Consider the following 20,042-nt stretch of genomic DNA (forward strand, 5'->3'; position numbering starts at 1 on the left):
AACTGCTGCTGCAGCGTACATTACATAAAGCACCCAAGGCAGTACGAAGCTGTGTCACAACTTGCCCAAAGGGCAGGAAATAATTATGGCGCGATAAGCTAATGAAAAAGAAAAAAAATCTACTTATACATACAGGTTTTTTTAAGGTTTGGTTTGGGTGACCGCTAGATAGTTTTAAGAGACCGCAAGTGTTTCATTTAAATACCAAAAATAGCCATATTTGCCAAATTTTGGTTTTTTTTGGAATTTTGGAATTTTGGGAAACCGCTGGAGAAATTTGGGGGACCGTTTCGGTCCCCCAAAACACCTTAAAAAAAACACTGTATACATATTTATTCAGCTTATTCAGTTTCAACACATGTTTACAAGAGCTATACTTTGCAACACAGTCCGTATATTTAATGATGCTGTATCTTTGTTTGTTACATCTCCCAGGGATGTGCAACCAGTGGCTTGCGGAGAAAAAGGAAAACTTGCATAAAAATTAAGCGGCGATCTTCCGATTCTACATAAAAAGTAGCCCACGAAACTGTTTTAGTACAGTCACAGCAAGCCGTTCCGAATTATTTGGTTTCAAACATATAACTATTACTGCGTAACTGACATGAGTCTACGATGCAATCAGGTTATCAATGATTTGTCATCTAGGTAAAAGATACGTAGGCAAAGTACATGTATTGTTACATAGATCCAAGTGGAACAAATACAGAAACAGTTTTGACCAACTGGGCCGCTAGCAATGGGTATCATCACATTACTTTTATTTTGACAGAGCACTACCAACACAGTATGCGTAATGCGTCGATCAATCCGACCTCAGGCACAGTAAAAGCGGTCTGTCCATTCACAGTCAATGGGTATGGAGGTCCGCTTAAATTGTTGGTGGTGTTTAATCTGACACCCAAGTCAGCCTTACTGATTTGGTAAGAGCCTGCACCAGCTCCGCGCCCCTGAAATCTTATCGCTACACAATTGATTCTGTCAGTGGTGCGAAATGCGTCGTCGATCAAAACCCGCATCCGTCCATTTACAAGATTTGTTCTGCGCAAAGAAAATACTTACCTTGGGACTGTTATTTCACTAATTTAAATCAGAAAACGCTTTGCAAATTGTGGTTTACTATTTCCGCGAGTTAAGCTTGTTTTAAAACAAATTCATCACATTAGCCACTTTCCTAATTGCGAATTGAAAAGCTTAATGTTTTAAATAGTTTGTGACTAACACCAATAGACATGCTTGCAACATTTTCCTAAACTTAACTTCAGGTGTCCGTAAAATTAAAGCTACGATTAGTGTATTTATTCATTTTATAAATAATTTGAGTGTTTAGTTGTGCTAGTGACTTTAAACACGTAATAAGGTCGTTTATAACATATAGGGTATAACATGCAATGATGTTGAGTTTTTAAATTGTAAAGTTAACTGACTAACAAAAGTTTGGTAGATCGTAGGACACTTCCAAGTTAAAAAAACGGAGTTTTCAAACTAGAAAATGGATTATACTACTCACTGTTGTTCCCTGGATTGTAATATCAGTAGCAAAGGGATATCCCATTACTTGCTGATCGGGGTAGCGAGCACCACTTGTTCCACAGTAACTCATACTTCCGCAAGTGTTGGTTCTCTCAATCCCATCTAAATTGTTATCGCTGATGAAGACACACAATTTCCACTCCTCGCCCTCCTAAGAAACATGTAACGTTGTAAAACAATAGCTTAGTATTATCTGAAACAGGAGTGAGACTTCTGTTTAGTACTGTATTACGCCCCATAAATTGCCTCAAATTACCCACAGATTGAAAGAAAGTAATTACAAATTACCACACACTAAAAATTTTTGGCTTCTTTTCATCGTTTTGTGTTTGCCACTCTGATGCGGGCCAGATTAAATATTCTAATAGGCCGCTGTTTCCCAACTCCTGATTAAAAACTACCTATTTCAGTCTTTTTCTATTTACATTTTCTATTCAAAATACCTCGCTGCGAAGTATTGAGTAAAATATATTATTGTGTAGTCCTTCACCACGTTAAACAAAGGTACAAAAATATATGTAATATGTGACATTTTATGGCAATAAATCAGCTTATCCCATCCGTAAATACTGTGACTGACCCCATTTAAAAAACAAACAAATTACAAAAGCAAAAATTTTAAAAATGAGTAATGGTTTGTTACCACTAGGATATATAAACCATTGTATACTAGGCTTATACGAGTCCGAATCATCATAGTTTTTCAGGAATTTCGCGCGTATTTAAACTCAGAAAGAAAGAAAAAAATAAACTCTTACAGAAGTTCCTCTTGGTAGCAACATGGAGTACGGCCAACCACACTCACAGTGGCCTTGATGAGGTTGTGTGAACACGGTTTCGATGTTATCCGCCATATCGGATGGCACACGTTTGGTAACTGAGGAATGACGATCGGGTCTGCTGATGACTGCATTGGTCTGATCACTCGACATCCTGCACGGACAAATTTAGTCAGGGTTCACTTAAGTTTAAAGCTGCGACAGTTTGAAAAAAATGGCCACGTTTGTATTGTTCAAAACAAAGCGTGCCCACTGTAAACTGTTTTTGTGACCCAAGGGCACAACCAGTGCCCAAGAGAAAACCGTTATTGATGCTTGCGAAGAGAAAATATTTGTAGGTATGTTGTTTTTTTTACTTGTAAACAAACTTGTCCATTTCGATCCAACGTTTTCTCTGTTCAACCACCCGAGCAGGACATATGAAGATCCGAAAAGTCAAATTAATGCTTCCTGTACACACATAAACGCATATTTTAGTCCTATATTTTACTCAAAATATTTCACATTATATTTGTTTAATCCTAGAACAAAATTTAAGTATCATTTTAAATGCCGTATGTTAAAATCATTTGCTGTTTTATGGGCTCAACCAGGTTCGAACACGATGTTAGAAAAAATAGCCGGAAATAGGCTCCAAAGTTAGAATTACCAACGGTGAATTTACGACATAAAAGACTCGTTTCTTTGAAATGTTAAAATCTAACCTGACACAAATAACCAGACCTGATTTAAGAAAGTATTGCTCACCAATATATGAAGTGCGTCTGAGGCGGATGTGATAGTAGAATGGGGCGTGAGAGATTTTATTGTCCCACTCATACTTATTCTGTGGTGGACCTAAGTACGTGAGCATTTCATCCGAAGAAAACTGCCTGTTTGAAGTAGAAAACCGAAATACATCGTTTATTGAATTCAATGTAAAAACATAATAAAAAACAAAAACAACAAGTTTAAGCTTGTTCTCTGAGATGGCTGATTTGCTAAAAATCTCTTTATCTTAAACTAAGCTTAGTTTCAGACAGTGCACACTGTTTCAACCTATAAGGCCTCATCAGTGCAGCTGTTGACGAGAGATTGGCCGCATTGGCTAGTGTGGCCATTCAACGGCACTCCAATTTGATGGGAGTAACAGGGTAAAACCCATGCCTCACCTAGTCTGTGCGATGCAACAACTGGGCATACACCACAAAGGAGACTGGCTCACAACGGCCAAGCAACTGCTTGGGAACCAAAGTGAAGTCGACTCAGTGTCACAGTATCAATGTAAAAGCATCGAGCCAAAAAATGATAAGCTGCAGCCAGTGCACACTGTTTCGACCTATAAGGTCTCATCAGTGTAGCTGGTGACGAGAGATCCATCCCATTGGCTAGTGTAGACAGTGTGCACTGGCCGCAGCTTATCATTTATTCGATCCTTTACGTATAGGCTTTGTTTGATTTTGGATAATTTTTCTGTAGGCCAAACGTCAGAATAAGTTTTAAGAACTCAATCATAATTCCAACAGGATAAAAACGTTTAAGGTTGATGTTGGCTTTTGGAATATGCCCAAAACAGATTTTCGGATAATAAATTTGTTCAAACAGAGTGAAAATCAAAGTCATATGATAAACTGTGGCCAGAACAACGAGTCAACAGGGTCATAAAGTGTCATAGTATATTGCGTGTTATCATTTTAGTACACTTTTAATTACGCACCCAGGCGGATTTGGGTGAGTTGATATGATGACATCATTTGGAGTAATAACGACATCCGGACCAGATGTCAGCTCCGCCGACTGAGTGTCCGCAAATTTCTGCCATAGGTCGTCAATGCGCTTGTGCCAACGATAGAAGATGGGATCTCTCATAGAAGCTTCGTGGGAGCCCATGTAGCTAATACGCTAGGTAAACAGTAAATGTGAATTAAATTTACCACTAAAACTAAAATGTAGACTTTTCAAAAATAGCCCAGGTTTTAGAATTGTTTTCATCTATAATGTTTTGTAAGTTGCTTCGAATCTATAAAAAAGGATTTTTGTTTCAAAATTGTTTTGTTCTTAAATGGCTACTAACCACTTGCACACTAGCACAGTGTTCCCAACCAGGAGGGAATTTCCCACTAGCGGGAATTTTGTAATATGTAGGGGAAATTGGTGTCACAATATTAATCTCTTACCGGTTGTCTGTGGTATGTGTTATTGCTACATTTGCCATAAATGAGCTGAGAAAAATAAAGTTCTCGTATAATCGATTTAAGGCAGCAATGCAGAAAGTAGATGTAAGTTACTAATAAATTTTGAGGAAAGAAAAAAAGACAGAGCTTTGCACTTGTTTACGAATTATTGTGAAAGTCTAGGTCACTTGATTGAGTTGATTGAGCTGATTGTGACGTCATTTTTGACGTTTGTGACAAAATTTTAGCAAACTAAATTTGTAGGGGGAAATTAGACTTTATCGACTAAAAGGGTGCACAGGACAAAAAAGGTTGGGAATTACTGCACTAGCACATTTAAACGTAAAGTGCGTACATGTACGTTTCTACAAATTTTGCAGAGTCATTACAAGTTTTATTTGTTTACTTATATGCCGCGCGCCCATTTTACTGAATTCGCCATGGCCAGAATTATGAATCGAGCCAACCGTCGGTCAAGTTTGCGATGATGCTTCAAGCATGTGACCCGCCCAGTTGGTGTTCATTGGAACTCTAAAAGGTAAATGCGCTTGGTTTAGTTGATTTTCTGCAAACGAATAAATTTATCTGCAATTTCATATTTTATCCACTTGTTACAGACAAATCATAAACTCGAATAACTAAACTATTTTTTTATTTTTCAATTATTAAATTCCAATTTTTTTTAATTCAGTGTTTCATAACGGAATGGAACGGAACGCTATACCGAAACAAAACAAATATTTTTTGGGTCAAACACCGGAACGAAATATCGAAATAAATTATATTTTAAAGACCGGAACCAAGCGAAATACCGTTATTGCCTGTTATGGTATTTCGTGCTGGACATTTAATATAAAATAATTGCTTAATATTTCGCACCATTGCGTCGTAACAAAAAAATTAAAGCTCCAACAATCTGTTTGACTTAAACCGACGGACTTTATGTGACGTAATATGTTATGTGACGTTCCGTTCCGGGATGACACAATGGTTTAATTGTTGTGTTGAGTTTGTCAAAACATATGGTGTTGATGATCAAGATTTAAACCAAACCACAAAGATAAGAAACTAACCGTTTTAGCGCCTGCATGCCGAAGTTTTTCTGTCTCCTGAACTCGTCGCTGTAGTCCTTAAACGTGATTCCATAATCCTGCGTCACTTGAGTGTACACGAACAAATCCTGACGCCCGGAGAACTCACTCGCTTGTTTCACGTAAGCCTGTAGTGCAAAAGAATGTTTACTTTAACACACAATACTTATACTATAACCATTAAACAACATTAACACTGTAGAGCCGTACTTGTCGTACAACAAAGTATTTGTGCGATGACAGCATATTTTTTATTCATATAAGCAATAAGTTTGGTTGTGTACAAAATACATTAGCCACTTTCCTAATTGCGAATTGAAAAGCTTAATGTTTTAAATAGTTTGTGACTAACACCAATAGACATGCTTGCAACATTTTCCTAAACTTAACTTCAGGTGTCCGTAAAATTAAAGCTACGATTAGTGTATTTATTCATTTTTTCAATAATTTGAGTGTTTAGTTGTGCTAGTGACTTTAAACACGTAATAAGGTCGTTTATAACATATAGGGTATAACATGCAATGATGTTGAGTTTTTAAATTGTAAAGTTAACTGACTAACAAAAGTTTGGTAGATCGTAGGACACTTCCAAGTTAAAAAAACGGAGTTTTCAAACTAGAAAATGGATTATACTACTCACTGTTGTTCCCTGGATTGTAATATCAGTAGCAAAGGGATATCCCATTACTTGCTGATCGGGGTAGCGAGCACCACTTGTTCCACAGTAACTCATACTTCCGCAAGTGTTGGTTCTCTCAATCCCATCTAAATTGTTATCGCTGATGAAGACACACAATTTCCACTCCTCGCCCTCCTAAGAAACATGTAACGTTGTAAAACAATAGCTTAGTATTATCTGAAACAGGAGTGAGACTTCTGTTTAGTACTGTATTACGCCCCATAAATTGCCTCAAATTACCCACAGATTGAAAGAAAGTAATTACAAATTACCACACACTAAAAATTTTTGGCTTCTTTTCATCGTTTTGTGTTTGCCACTCTGATGCGGGCCAGATTAAATATTCTAATAGGCCGCTGTTTCCCAACTCCTGATTAAAAACTACCTATTTCAGTCTTTTTCTATTTACATTTTCTATTCAAAATACCTCGCTGCGAAGTATTGAGTAAAATATATTATTGTGTAGTCCTTCACCACGTTAAACAAAGGTACAAAAATATATGTAATATGTGACATTTTATGGCAATAAATCAGCTTATCCCATCCGTAAATACTGTGACTGACCCCATTTAAAAAACAAACAAATTACAAAAGCAAAAATTTTAAAAATGAGTAATGGTTTGTTACCACTAGGATATATAAACCATTGTATACTAGGCTTATACGAGTCCGAATCATCATAGTTTTTCAGGAATTTCGCGCGTATTTAAACTCAGAAAGAAAGAAAAAAATAAACTCTTACAGAAGTTCCTCTTGGTAGCAACATGGAGTACGGCCAACCACACTCACAGTGGCCTTGATGAGGTTGTGTGAACACGGTTTCGATGTTATCCGCCATATCGGATGGCACACGTTTGGTAACTGAGGAATGACGATCGGGTCTGCTGATGACTGCATTGGTCTGATCACTCGACATCCTGCACGGACAAATTTAGTCAGGGTTCACTTAAGTTTAAAGCTGCGACAGTTTGAAAAAAATGGCCACGTTTGTATTGTTCAAAACAAAGCGTGCCCACTGTAAACTGTTTTTGTGACCCAAGGGCACAACCAGTGCCCAAGAGAAAACCGTTATTGATGCTTGCGAAGAGAAAATATTTGTAGGTATGTTGTTTTTTTTACTTGTAAACAAACTTGTCCATTTCGATCCAACGTTTTCTCTGTTCAACCACCCGAGCAGGACATATGAAGATCCGAAAAGTCAAATTAATGCTTCCTGTACACACATAAACGCATATTTTAGTCCTATATTTTACTCAAAATATTTCACATTATATTTGTTTAATCCTAGAACAAAATTTAAGTATCATTTTAAATGCCGTATGTTAAAATCATTTGCTGTTTTATGGGCTCAACCAGGTTCGAACACGATGTTAGAAAAAATAGCCGGAAATAGGCTCCAAAGTTAGAATTACCAACGGTGAATTTACGACATAAAAGACTCGTTTCTTTGAAATGTTAAAATCTAACCTGACACAAATAACCAGACCTGATTTAAGAAAGTATTGCTCACCAATATATGAAGTGCGTCTGAGGCGGATGTGATAGTAGAATGGGGCGTGAGAGATTTTATTGTCCCACTCATACTTATTCTGTGGTGGACCTAAGTACGTGAGCATTTCATCCGAAGAAAACTGCCTGTTTGAAGTAGAAAACCGAAATACATCGTTTATTGAATTCAATGTAAAAACATAATAAAAAACAAAAACAACAAGTTTAAGCTTGTTCTCTGAGATGGCTGATTTGCTAAAAATCTCTTTATCTTAAACTAAGCTTAGTTTCAGACAGTGCACACTGTTTCAACCTATAAGGCCTCATCAGTGCAGCTGTTGACGAGAGATTGGCCGCATTGGCTAGTGTGGCCATTCAACGGCACTCCAATTTGATGGGAGTAACAGGGTAAAACCCATGCCTCACCTAGTCTGTGCGATGCAACAACTGGGCATACACCACAAAGGAGACTGGCTCACAACGGCCAAGCAACTGCTTGGGAACCAAAGTGAAGTCGACTCAGTGTCACAGTATCAATGTAAAAGCATCGAGCCAAAAAATGATAAGCTGCAGCCAGTGCACACTGTTTCGACCTATAAGGTCTCATCAGTGTAGCTGGTGACGAGAGATCCATCCCATTGGCTAGTGTAGACAGTGTGCACTGGCCGCAGCTTATCATTTATTCGATCCTTTACGTATAGGCTTTGTTTGATTTTGGATAATTTTTCTGTAGGCCAAACGTCAGAATAAGTTTTAAGAACTCAATCATAATTCCAACAGGATAAAAACGTTTAAGGTTGATGTTGGCTTTTGGAATATGCCCAAAACAGATTTTCGGATAATAAATTTGTTCAAACAGAGTGAAAATCAAAGTCATATGATAAACTGTGGCCAGAACAACGAGTCAACAGGGTCATAAAGTGTCATAGTATATTGCGTGTTATCATTTTAGTACACTTTTAATTACGCACCCAGGCGGATTTGGGTGAGTTGATATGATGACATCATTTGGAGTAATAACGACATCCGGACCAGATGTCAGCTCCGCCGACTGAGTGTCCGCAAATTTCTGCCATAGGTCGTCAATGCGCTTGTGCCAACGATAGAAGATGGGATCTCTCATAGAAGCTTCGTGGGAGCCCATGTAGCTAATACGCTAGGTAAACAGTAAATGTGAATTAAATTTTCCACTAAAACTAAAATGTAGACTTTTCAAAAATAGCCCAGGTTTTAGAATTGTTTTCATCTATAATGTTTTGTAAGTTGCTTCGAATCTATAAAAAAGGATTTTTGTTTCAAAATTGTTTTGTTCTTAAATGGCTACTAACCACTTGCACACTAGCACAGTGTTCCCAACCAGGAGGGAATTTCCCACTAGCGGGAATTTTGTAATATGTAGGGGAAATTGGTGTCACAATATTAATCTCTTACCGGTTGTCTGTGGTATGTGTTATTGCTACATTTGCCATAAATGAGCTGAGAAAAATAAAGTTCTCGTATAATCGATTTAAGGCAGCAATGCAGAAAGTAGATGTAAGTTACTAATAAATTTTGAGGAAAGAAAAAAAGACAGAGCTTTGCACTTGTTTACGAATTATTGTGAAAGTCTAGGTCACTTGATTGAGTTGATTGAGCTGATTGTGACGTCATTTTTGACGTTTGTGACAAAATTTTAGCAAACTAAATTTGTAGGGGGAAATTAGACTTTATCGACTAAAAGGGTGCACAGGACAAAAAAGGTTGGGAATTACTGCACTAGCACATTTAAACGTAAAGTGCGTACATGTACGTTTCTACAAATTTTGCAGAGTCATTACAAGTTTTATTTGTTTACTTATATGCCGCGCGCCCATTTTACTGAATTCGCCATGGCCAGAATTATGAATCGAGCCAACCGTCGGTCAAGTTTGCGATGATGCTTCAAGCATGTGACCCGCCCAGTTGGTGTTCATTGGAACTCTAAAAGGTAAATGCGCTTGGTTTAGTTGATTTTCTGCAAACGAATAAATTTATCTGCAATTTCATATTTTATCCACTTGTTACAGACAAATCATAAACTCGAATAACTAAACTATTTTTTTATTTTTCAATTATTAAATTCCAATTTTTTTTAATTCAGTGTTTCATAACGGAATGGAACGGAACGCTATACCGAAACAAAACAAATATTTTTTGGGTCAAACACCGGAACGAAATATCGAAATAAAATATATTTTAAAGACCGGAACCAAGCGAAATACCGTTATTGCCTGTTATGGTATTTCGTGCTGGACATTTAATATAAAATAATTGCTTAATATTTCGCACCATTGCGTCGTAACAAAAAAATTAAAGCTCCAACAATCTGTTTGACTTAAACCGACGGACTTTATGTGACGTAATATGTTATGTGACGTTCCGTTCCGGGATGACACAATGGTTTAATTGTTGTGTTGAGTTATCCTTTTGATTATACCACATATTCTACCTACAATTGATAGATAACGTAATTACTGCGTATCTGCAGCGATATTTTATGCTTCTAATACCATCGCAAAATACCACATACCACGTTGAATTGTCGGCAGTTTAGAATTAAAAACACATACAGTATTGATATACAGCACTAGGCATAGCTGCAGTTTCGAGAGAATTAAGTCGGAAATATTTACATATTTACATTTGAAGCTTCGGGCGCCATTCCTTCGCGTATAGCAATGTTATAAGCTCTTTCATATGTTTGAAAACTATCAATTGTACCCGTGGTCCATCGACCTCCACTCCGAGGTGAAAAGCGAGAGTTTTCTGGATCGTTGTGAAACTCAAAACCCGCATCAAAGCCGTCAACGATCTCGTAATAGTTATAAGGCTGTTAGACAATACGTGCTCGTGTCGGAAAGTTGCAAATAATGTCATAAACATAAATTTGAATTATATTAAGCTGTTCACACCATTATACGTACTGTAAAAGATTAAAAACAGCTACAATTTGCACGACACATTTCAATGCAAGTAAAAAAGCTTTGTTTTGGGGCATATGTTTGCAAAACTAAATCAAACAAAATTTAAGCCGCTTTAATCGTAAGGAAAAAAGCAGCTAAACGATTAAAAACTGTTCATGCATTCAACTTCCGGCGATGGATAAAAATAAGCCCACACAACGATCACATTTACCTCTACTGGATCAAGACCCCAAGATTCTCTTTCCGCACCGTTTAACGAGCCAACATCTGTTGATGCATGTATGCGAAAAACTCCCCTTGACGTTCCCGCATCAGCGTGGAAGAAAAATCGCTGGTCGAACTAGAGTCCACAGGGGCGTACAATGTGTGCCAATGCCTTTGAACATATTTTCGTCAAATATACATTTGCTTTCTCCTATTATGCTTGATTCAAAAATAGTTGTTTTCTGCCCCTTTTTTCACATACTTTAGCACTATTGCCAATGTTAACGAAACAAAGTTTCGAAACGCTAAAAAAGGGAATACAAAATAATGCGAATAATGGATTTTAAAGAAACATGGCACGCCAACAGTTGAATAAAACCGTGGTGGAGATGCCCAAGTAATGCGACACAGAATGTCAAAGTTGTTAAGGTAACATTTAAGATGTTGACCTGTGATGGTAGTTTAAGTCAGCATCCGACCGCCAATAGTTCATCCAGTTTTCGGCTGGTGTTCCAACTCGTTCGGTTTCTGACATGGCAGCTTTGATCATTGTAGACTTATCCATAGGTTTGGGCTTGGGATACCTGTCGTTCAAAATTGTTATCATAATTCATGCTTAAGGTTTTACCTGTTTGCATGTTCTAGTCTCTAGACATAAAAAACATGTCGAAAACAGTCTGCTTAAACTTGCTAGCAAACAACTTGATCTGTGATTTTTCGGTGGTAAACCAAGCAAATGTCAGTTGTTTTATTTCTGAAACTTTCTCTCGCTATGATTGGACTTAGCTAAATCAACTAGCACGAAAATACTACCAAGACTTTAGTGGATTTTAAACGCAGGATGTTTTAATGACCGGAAGTTAGACACGAATCAAGTCACCGTTATGTTTGACTGTCAAAAAGCAATACAGCCGAAACTTCTTTTGTTTGGAGAGCCTTGTTGTTGGCAGCACTTTAAAGACAACTTACTTTAAACCTGCCTCTTTGGCTGGACGATTGTGGACCACAAAAACCTCTAATGCCCAGTGCAGAACCTGGACGTTGACCTGATAACCTTTTTGCATGGTGTCTGCGTAGTCCAGTACATCATTGATGTCGCTGGTCTCGCTGTATTTATTGAACAGCATCCTTACCACCTTCGTTGCGAGAGTGACATGGTCGTGATCAAAGTTGCTAAAATTACTGCAAGAAAGGAATCGCGCCCTATGGTTAAGTTTAGTTTTTTTGAGTACTTAAATACAAAAAAACAACTACTTTACTAAGAGAGAACTAAACAACTAAAAGTATCACCAAACTTTTTCAGCTTTCCCCTTTTCCAGTATTATGCCTGTAATGATTTTTGTTGTGCAACGTCTATAATTCTTTACATTTTATTGAGCCCATTTTTATAGTTTGGGAGTCTCAAACTTACTTTTCCAAACCAATTCCACTAAGATCTTTCCCTGATACTTTTTTAGAGGGATACCAATCAAGGATTTCTTCCACCCGTTTCTGAAGATAAGCACTTGAGGATTTTTCTTCAGAAGATATTAATGTATCTATGTCACATAAACTTACGGTATTTGTTATAATGTAAAATCAATTAGGTTGTTTAAGACGACCTGGTCTAACACCGAAAAACTGGCCAGATAACTGTTAGAGAATTATCATCCAGAATCGTCCTGGTTTCCCTTTTAAATTAAAAGGTGTTACAATTTGTTACTACAAGTAAACTATTTGCGAGATTTAAACATGTCTAAAAAACTTACACGACGGAGAAAGAGTTTGCCATTCCTTGGAAGTCGATTTTATAACAGAGTATTTGACGCCTCTTCGTACGAGGTCAGCAATTAGTTGATTGAACTCGGCATCGGCCTTCTGCTCATATCCATTTTCTTTCAATAACTTTCCGCGGTTGAACACCAGCTGCTTATACTTGATGTTGTCTGTCTTCGTCCCCTGCAGAAGAATTAAGGTAGACTGCTAAACAATTTCGTTACAGATTAGTTAGTCAATAAACCCAGTACTTGGTGAGCTTCAACTGTTGTTGTACAAAATGCATTGGTTTCCAACAAACCTGACTTTCAGCAGGTGCGTCTGCATTAATAGCGCTTATGGCACAAAACGGGGGACTTACAATTGCTTTGCATGTAGAACCCCAACTAAAAACTTATACTACAATTACAACCCCTGCAGAAAAGTTTGGCTAATAAACCGAAAAGTTTAAAATGCATGTTTTTTTACATAACGTCAGTTAAACTAAAGCAAAATCGCGACAAAACTAACCGGCGGTAAATCGAAGAGGTAGACACATTTTTTCGACGACAAGGTATGAGCACGAATTGTTGCAAATAAAATCCTGTTTAACTTACTGAGCTCTGATACTCCGTCAATAATCCTTCGGTTGCTTTGATGATGTCATCGGGATTAAGGGCCTGTCCTTTCAGGGTTACTGTCTTATGTTTATGTTCTGGATCAAATTCAACTTGTCGGGAATTACCACGCAATAAACCGCTGATCATAGCAAGCAAAGACACTATTTTAAGTTTTTGTTTTCCTGGCTCCTCGGTGGCGATTTCCTTCCAGAAGTTTAAAGCGCTGGCAAAGCGATCGTTGCTGGATCCACCAAGAATGGTTGCAACGTTGACCTGTTCCACAAAAAGTTACGAACGTTATCACCGAAGCCAGTACTTGCAGTGTAGGTTACATCATGCGGTAACGGTGGCGATCAGTTATATAAATCCGGCAGATCTCAAGGCAATAAAAAATGTCGGTTTGTGAACGTATATAAAAATGTAAGGTTAGGTGCAGTGTGACTGTTTCGATCTAAAGGGGCTCATCGGTGCTTATCATGTAGACCATTGGCGTTATGCTTTTATACATTAATTAAGAAGTTTTTTCATAAAAAATAACTTTTGTAGCATAATGTGGTCCACAAGTATGCGGGCTTTTGTCGTTGCATTTGCAGCTTTTCTGTAAACTTTTTTTTGAATACCTTTTTGCTGGAAAACTACTTACATTGCTGTAATCTTCTTCGTTGTCTCCATCGATGTTCACTTCCAGTTGGTCTGCAACAGTTGTGTTGTTTTAATCAGCAACAACAGATTATCCTAAAGACCTTAACCTTAAGATGCAGAAAAAAACGTCAAACTTACTCGACACAACGTTGTGGTCGCCACCAGTGTAAACCGCCGTGACAAAGTATTTCCCCGTTTCGTTGACAATTGGCCCAGACTTGCCCTCGCCAAACTGGATGAGTGGATACAAAATTATCAGCTGATGCATTGCCGACGAATCACCATAGTGTAGAAAAGATCCACAAATCTGTTAAAAATTGTAAGTGACATAAGGTTTATTACGCATTGCTTGGAATTTACGTTAATGCGCAGTGCTTCCAATAACTAACGGTAACGTGGTTTTCAAAGTCAATGGAAACTATTTCGAGCATTGTCATTTTACCTTGATGTTTCCATCCGGGTAAGTGACGTACATTGTCACATTTCCTCCTTCCGGCTCTAAATCTCCATCAACAACAGTCGCAATTGAACCCCTGTTTTTCAATCGCGCTTCCAAGTCGACCAGCTCACCCTACAGTGTAAGATTTAGTAAAGCCTGTAATCTAACTACAGTGATATATATGGTGCTAGATCTATTCCTGTCACAAGCGGCCGCATGTACACCGGTGTACACCCACAAACCTCGCAAGTTCCGTACAAGTTTTACAAGCAAATATGAAATGCATATGATATCGTAATCGTATCAAAAAATAAAAACATTCCATCCTCTCCAAACACTAACGGGACAATTATCAAAATTCGCTTAAGTAAATATAATTTAAATAGTACCACACTGTAAGGTTCCGGTCGTGTCTTAATGGTAAATTCAAGTTTTTCTTTAACTTTCTCTTCTTCATCATCCTCGTCTATTGTTGTTGAAAGCGATTTGGCTTTCCCATACTTCGTAATTGCTTCTTGGTGTTTTGACGCCTTCGTAAAATTCTACATGCATTTCGTCGATTACGATGTAATAAATATTTCTATTAGAGTATTGAACTTTTGAATTTGCCTTGTTTGGACTATCAGCTCCTCATCAGTAAAGGAATATTCGAAGTGGTCGTAAAATTGTCCTGTACCATATCTGGCATCATACTTCCACTGATAGTTCATCCAGGAAAGTTCTTTGGGTTTGTCTGGTCAAAGATATAGATACCTAAGACGGATGTTATAACTGCTGGGATGAAGAATTTAATAGGTAGCAAGTGAAACAGTTGGTTATGACAAAAAGTTTTTCTTTAAACAACACAAGGAAGACGAATATCGTTTTTTTACCAATTTCGAAGGGGTGTACTAGACCCAGGGTGTGACCAATTTCGTGTACAAAGTAGAAAAGGAACCTTCGAGAAGCATGAGAATGTTCGACTCCCGTTGACATAAAAAGTCCTTTGAAAGACTTGTGCCTGTCAAAAAACAACCACAACCTCTAACTGATGTTTAATGCTTTAAACGGTTTTGACCACTATTTCTGAAGCTTGTAACCTATATGGTTCCAAAATGTATTAAAATTCTTTGTTGTCTGTGGATTAAAAGGGTATTTAAATCGTTTGTGCCTGCCATGAAACAAATCCAGTTTAAAAAATCGATAAAACTTTGGACTCAGCAACAACAACTCAGTTAGTCTGAAGTAAGGTGTTTTTTGTCCTCTAATTAAAAAGTAGAAAGTTATATCAAATAACGAACTTAATGGCCATAGATTGACCATGAAAAGAAAAACAACAAGTAATTAACGAGAAGACGCAGCCCGGTATTTGCATCTGGACCCGTAGTAAAAGTCAGTGTAAAAATTTAGAATAAAAAGCGATTATTATTATTATTATCACCCAGTGAAAAGACCGAATTCTCTCGATCCGTTCATTTCAAACGAGTAACCCATATATCGCTCATCCGGTGGATTCTTAGCGATCATGCACCAGATGCTGTTGTCACGATCAGAGGTGTACACAAACCGGAGTACCGGAGTGTCCGGAGCCGGAGTTTACTAAAATTTGCCGGAGTCTATCCGGAGCCGGAGTTTATGTTATTTCAGATCAGCCGGAGCAGGAGTCGGAGCCGGATTCTATTTTACTTTCATCAACGTCTTGGTGATTTTTTGATGTTTTTATTTGCCCTCATAGGATATATGTATTTGACCTTTAACCTTGCTATCGCATTGCAAATAGTCCAAATACATTTGCCTTATGTTTTCACACAATTGTTTTGACAGGACTACAGTTTGGAGTGTCAGTGTACAGTGCAGCATCACAGTTTAGAGCGAGCAACCATGAATATTGATGTGAAAAATTAACAGAATTAATGAGCAAAAATAAAATAGTGGATAAACAGAACGATGGTCCACAAAGTGAAGTTTGGTGAATTTGTCACTGTTGTTAAATATTGAAAACATGGCTTATGGAGTGCATCAAGTGAATAGTATTAAATAGTGCTGGAAAAGATCTATGCAGTGAAAAATTAGTGCCTAAAGTAGTTATACATATATCTGTAAAACAATATTGTAAATGAAAATGCTACCCCAGTAAGTTTTTTATTATCCTCCTTATGCATGTTTTTTTTTCTTTCTATGAATGTCTTACAAAGCTGTGAATGTACTGTCCTGTCATTGCCACTGCCAATGTTTACTTACCATTTACACTGTTATCAAATGAACCAGGATTTTTGTCAGGAATGTTTTATTTTTCACAATACTGGAGTGGTTTTTCTACTTTCAATTGCAAAACATTTTACAATGAGTGTTGTTCCTTCTTTTTGTTCAGTCTTATTGGTATTAATAACTTAAAAGAAAAGAAAAGTTTTTGTCATAACTGTTTTGTTTTGCTTGGATACTATCACAGTGATTTAACCTTTAATTACCTTTGCAACAAGTGTTATTCCTTCTTTCTGTTCAGTTTAAATGTTCATTTATTTGGTAATATTAACTTAAAAAGTAGGAACAGGAATTGTTTGTGACACCGGAGTATTATCAGGAGTCGGAGTCTGATTTTAGGCCTTTCATCAGGAGCAGGATTGGAGTCGGAGTTAATTTTTACGGAGTCGGATTGGAGTCGGAGTCTAAAAATTTTGACTCCGTACACCTCTGGTCACGATCACTTTTATCGAAATGATTCATCATGACGTCATACATGTCGTCTTTGGTCCACGGGTTTCCGGGAGTCGGATCGGCAATCTATACATAACGATGAGATTAGTTAGACTATTCTTGCAACTTTCTGTTGAGCAACGTTTGCGGCGAAAACGCACACCAAAGAAATGAGTTAAGATCTGCTCGTCAAAACCACAGAAATTTATTTTTCAACGATTTATTTAGTTTCAACGAGGGTATATTTTACAATTTTTTTAACAAAAATGGTACTTAAAGATAAAACCGGATTTACGTTGCAAATGAACAATTATTTTAGCAACAATTCTGAGATGCATAAAATATTTTCATTAATTTTTACAAATGTCTGATGTACCTCACTGCTGTTCTCAGCATTGTAATGAAGTTTTACTCCAGCGTCTTCACACGCCGTAAAGACGTCAAGTTTTCTCGATTTCAGGAAGCCAGGAACATTGTGGAAGTCCTTAAGAGCGATTTTGGGAAACACGGCTTTTTCCACGTAATCAACGTCTAACCCAACTTCCTTGAAGAACTATTTTAAAGAAAGAGTAGGTTTCGTGACTTAAACTTGGCTCTAAAAAAGCGGTAAGTTGATTTGTTAAAGTGATAGATGTATAACAGCGCCCGTGCTGTAAACACTATGTAAGCGAAATGCAGTAAAAAATGTAGCACAAACAATGATAATTTAACTGAATTTGAACACAAGCATACCGAGTTTTGTCTGCTCAGACTACCAAACTTCGCATCTGAATTCTCCAACAAAAGCTTAATGTTTCCAGTCCACACGTCGCCATCTTGTGGAAGACGCAGAAGCATCTCGAACATTCCATCAACTTGCGAACCTCCACTTAACGTCACAACTATGTCACATGTTACCAGTGTGTCGTTGTTTGTTGCACCCTCGATTTTTTTCTACCGCAGCCTTGTCAACACATCGAAAAAACAAGGCTATATTGCTGTCAAGCCTGCAGAACGAGGTGGAAAGGTTAAAACACACATGTCTGATAATAATCTGGGAGCATTGTAAAGCATGATGTATTTGCGTAAAAGTTTTAGCCAACCTAAGTACTAATGTGTTATGTCACAGTAGAATTGAATGACAAAGTCAATCAAGCCAATTTATAGTTGGTTCGTTTGGCAAACTTTTTGACCCATACGCTCGTTTTAAACTGGAACCAACCCAACCTGAGCAAAGGCCACACAGTTAATATTAAACCTCCAGTTCTTACCATGAAAACAGACGCTTTGAGTTGTTGAAAATTGTTCCACTGACGGTGTTAAGTACGTACAGGGGAATATTCTCGAATCTTGTCCACGTCCAACTTTACCTTCACATCAACCGATGCCTCATTTAACTTGTACACACCGCTGATTGGTGGAAGTCGTGAAGCTGCAAGAAACAAAATGACCAAGTTTGGGAATACCAGAGTAAAACAATAAGTTGGACAACATTTGATTTATTCAGATTTGACAATATTTTTGTGACATAAAAACACGATTCACTACAAAACTACATTATTTTTTTCTAAAGCATGGTAATTAATTTCAAGAGTCGCCAATTTGGTCTGGGCAAGACACGATTTATGGTTTGAAAGGGTCTAGATAAGACTCGTGCCAACCTTTGTTGTTGTTTTTCATTCACAGGCAACAATATTTTGACGTCTTTAAGAACCAATGAAAATTGTAACTTATATGCTTATAACAGTTCCATTTATAACATATTCATCATTGTTTTTGAAACCCAGTATTTACGATGAACGAATAGCTAGTGTTTCTTAAATTGTCCGAACATCCTACTAACAAACCAAGATGTTATTAATAATTCTAATTAGTGCTTAAAATTCGTGTCATGAACACCGATGTGCTTGTGCCTCATGATATAGGATGCAAATCTGTCTGATTGAAGTCGTTTATTAGTCTCAATTTAGCGATAAGCAAAAAATACACCCATTTTAGGCTTTCAATCCCCATGACAATAGTAAGAAATGTTCTGGTGTTCGACGCCAAGATGTTGGATAAAACTTTGTCGGGAATAGTAAACTTAGTAAAAAAAGTATAGTAACACGTTGAAAACCATTGTTGGTAGTAGCTGATCGCGTTAAACGACCCACAAAATAGTTTACATAAATTTCAAGCAATACCAAAACACATGTACAACTTTTTTTCACACAACCCGTTGTTATCTTATGAACTGTATAAAGCAACTTACGCTCTGGCTTCTTTTTGGTAGTGCCAGGATAGAGCGGCTGTTCGATTCTCGATTCTGTTGAACAACAAACCATAGATTAAATACCATGATAATCATTGTTTATGCAAGCCACCAATGTTATCAATTAAAATGTCAGATCACAGGTCTGTCATGCAGTAATAACATGGCACTTACGGCTTACGAGTCATTTTTCGAAGAGTTTGTATTTTGGTGCTTGTGTATATAGCAATTTGACTAAATAGACTTTTTTTAAACAAATAACGAAACTAAAATGCAATGTGATACCTTATGTCAACAAAGCGAAAAAAAATATTTGCTAACTTACCTTCGTGAAACATCTTCAAGTAGTGTTAGTAGGTGCAAAAGAAAGCTATTTCCGCTTTGTTAACGAATCTAAAACGAAATCTAAAAGCAATGCAGAGCTGAAACAAACCGTTTGCTGCAAAAAGCACAATGGATAGAAGCTAAGTGGGCCATCGTTGTTTTGCAGGAAGTCGCTTCGTGACTGCGCCACAGCTCATTTTTTCCTAGATCCTATTATACCACTAAATATTCAACGTTTCTGGTTACTAAAGTATTTAAAACAAAATCGTTCGTTTCTCTGGAAACCATTTGAGATCGATAGTATCTCCGGGTTAATACGGTGCTGTTATCGAGGATCTAAGAGCGTTTGCCAGTTTGAGAAATGAAAGAGAGAGCACTTTTTTAAATTGTGCTTTGGAACATCCAGTTATAGTTACAGTGTTCACCAGTATCGTTATTAAACCTGCCAACTGAAAGTTTACATTTATTAAAATCATACCTGACAGCTTATTTAAATCATACTTGACATCGA

At 37.3% G+C, this 20,042-nt stretch overlaps 1 pseudogene across 1 annotated transcript; it reads right to left on the reverse strand.

Moving 5' to 3' along the window:
• Positions 1 to 257: 257 nt before the first annotated feature.
• Positions 258 to 19,602, reverse strand: LOC145228382 (uncharacterized; annotated as a pseudogene). Its single transcript, XR_013860067.1, has 34 exons — positions 19,533 to 19,602; positions 19,208 to 19,261; positions 18,228 to 18,388; positions 17,710 to 17,963; positions 17,354 to 17,530; positions 16,928 to 17,064; positions 15,725 to 15,820; positions 15,494 to 15,547; positions 15,177 to 15,304; positions 14,925 to 15,037; positions 14,694 to 14,846; positions 14,308 to 14,436; positions 14,004 to 14,172; positions 13,867 to 13,916; positions 13,221 to 13,496; positions 12,601 to 12,807; positions 12,281 to 12,438; positions 11,839 to 12,051; positions 11,319 to 11,453; positions 10,877 to 11,041; positions 10,375 to 10,571; positions 9,521 to 9,682; positions 9,155 to 9,161; positions 8,695 to 8,879; positions 7,746 to 7,870; positions 7,355 to 7,448; positions 6,978 to 7,152; positions 6,197 to 6,370; positions 5,539 to 5,684; positions 4,009 to 4,185; positions 3,017 to 3,184; positions 2,292 to 2,466; positions 1,563 to 1,684; positions 258 to 1,041 (listed from the first exon to the last, which is right to left on the reverse strand). The product of XR_013860067.1 is annotated as an uncharacterized LOC145228382 (transcript).
• Between the last annotated feature and the right edge of the window lie 440 nt (positions 19,603 to 20,042).

Source organism: Phallusia mammillata, chromosome 1 (assembly GCF_965637545.1).
Source record: "Phallusia mammillata chromosome 1, kaPhaMamm4.hap1.1, whole genome shotgun sequence".
In the NCBI taxonomy this organism is placed as follows: Eukaryota; Metazoa; Chordata; class Ascidiacea; order Phlebobranchia; family Ascidiidae; genus Phallusia; species Phallusia mammillata.